This window comes from Pelodiscus sinensis, chromosome 1 (genome assembly GCF_049634645.1).
Source record: "Pelodiscus sinensis isolate JC-2024 chromosome 1, ASM4963464v1, whole genome shotgun sequence".
Classification (NCBI taxonomy): domain Eukaryota; kingdom Metazoa; phylum Chordata; order Testudines; family Trionychidae; genus Pelodiscus; species Pelodiscus sinensis.
Genome location: NC_134711.1, coordinates 166,961,047 through 166,962,879, shown reverse-complemented (window position 1 = coordinate 166,962,879; position 1,833 = coordinate 166,961,047). Strand labels below are relative to the sequence as shown.

At 67.2% G+C, this 1,833-nt stretch overlaps 1 long non-coding RNA gene across 1 annotated transcript; it reads left to right on the top strand.

The window, feature by feature from the left end:
- The first annotated feature begins 296 nt into the window (after window positions 1-296).
- LOC142826918 (uncharacterized) lies at window positions 297-1,607 on the top strand. The gene is made up of 2 exons (XR_012901181.1): window positions 297-520; window positions 775-1,607. It is a non-coding gene; the product is annotated as an uncharacterized LOC142826918 (long non-coding RNA).
- Window positions 1,608-1,833: the final 226 nt, after the last annotated feature.

Genomic DNA, 1,833 nt, shown 5'->3' with positions numbered 1-1,833 from the left:
GTCTGTGTCGGTGCTTCCCTTCGGGGGGGCCGCCGCAGGTGGCAACATGGAGCCACGGCTCGCCCTGCACCTTCTGGTGCACGTTCTGGACTTGCTGCTGCAAGCCTGCCAGCAATGGCTCGAGGCTGCCTGGCACCACCTGGGGAACGTCAGCCCCCTGCCTCTCCGCCTGGCCGCCCTGGGGGCCGTGGAGGAGCCGCGGCGGCGCCCCGGCACCGGCGTGCCCCGCCGCATCTGGCGTCTGGACACCAGCAGCGACTGGTGGGACCGCATCGTCCTGGAGCACTGGGATGACCGACAGTGGACCCAGAACTTTAGGATGAGGAGGGACACCTTCCTGGAGCTCTGCGAGTGGCTCGCCCCTGCCCTGCAAAGAAGGGACACTCGCATGAGGCCCGCCATCCCCCTCCAGAAGCGGGTGGCCATCGCCCTCTGGAAGCTCTCCACGCCGGACAGCTACCGATCCGTCGGGAACCAGTTCGGCGTGGGGAGATCCACTGTCGGAGCAGTGCTCATGCAGGTACGGCGCTCGTCGGCCACCGAGCCGGGGGGGAGGGGGGCTGCGAGGAGGGGATGGGCCGACCCAGGGACAAAGGGGGGGGCGGGAGGAGGCGAAAGCGCCCCGCACCGGAGGGGTCGGGCTGTCCCGGCCGTACTACACGCCGCCAGGGGGGTTGCTTCCGGGAGTGGGGCGCGGGGCACTGCCAGGGCACGCACGCTCCCAGCCACCCGGGCGCCCCACTGATTGACGCTTTGCTGTGTCTCTCTCCGCAGGTGGTCAAGGCCATCAACCGGGTGCTGCTCCGCAGGGTGGTCCGCCTCGCCAACCCGGATGCCGTCATCCGGGGATTCGGCGCCCTCGGCTTCCCCAACTGCGGGGGGGCCATCGACGGGACGCACATCCCCATCCGTGCCCCGGAACACCAGGCGTCCCGGTACGTGAACCGCAAGGGGTACTTCTCCGTCATCCTGCAGGCCGTGTGTGACCACCGGGGACAGTTGACGGACATAAATGTGGGCTGGTCCGGCAAAGCACACGACGCCCGGGTGTACCGGAACTCCTCCGTGTGCCAGCGGCTGCAGGACGGGACCTTCTTCCCCGACCGTCACATCAGGGTCGGGGACGTGGACATGCCCGTCTGCCTGGTGGGGGATGCCGCCTACCCACTGCAGCCCTGGCTCATGAAGCCCTACACGGGACACCTCAATCCCTCCCGCCAGGCCTTCAATAACAGGCTGAGCAGGGCCCGCATCGTGGTGGAGGGGGCCTTCGGGTGACTGAAAGCCCGCTTTCGATGCCTCCTCACCCGTCTGGACCTGGCCGAGCACAACATCCCTCCCGTGGTGGCGGCATGTTGTGTGCTCCACAATTTGTGTGAGCGGAAGGGGGAGGCTTTCTTGCCAGCCTGGATGGCTGAGGCTGACCGCATGGCTGGACACTACGGTCAGCCCCGCACCGCCGCCGTCCGGGAAGCCCAGCGGGGGGCCATCCGGATCCGGGAAGCCCTGCGGGAGAGCTTCCAGGTGGAGGAGGAGGAGGACTGACCTCTCCCTGCATGCCCCACCGGGGCCTTCTTCCACCCTACCCCCCCCCTTCCCCTTTCCCCTCCCTATCTACTGTACAATAAAGACACCTGTTTTTCAAACAAAAACGTCTGTTTATTTCAGAGAACTGGGGTGGGGGAGGGAGGAATGAAGGTGGGAGAAGGGAGGGGGAAACCTGGGACGAGGGAGCTGGAAGGGGAGGGGAGGGAAGGGAGGAAGGGAAAGGAAAGCTCAGGGGTGGGAGTCTGGGTGCCTCTCCCGTCTCGCCACACTGCGGGTCCGGGGGCG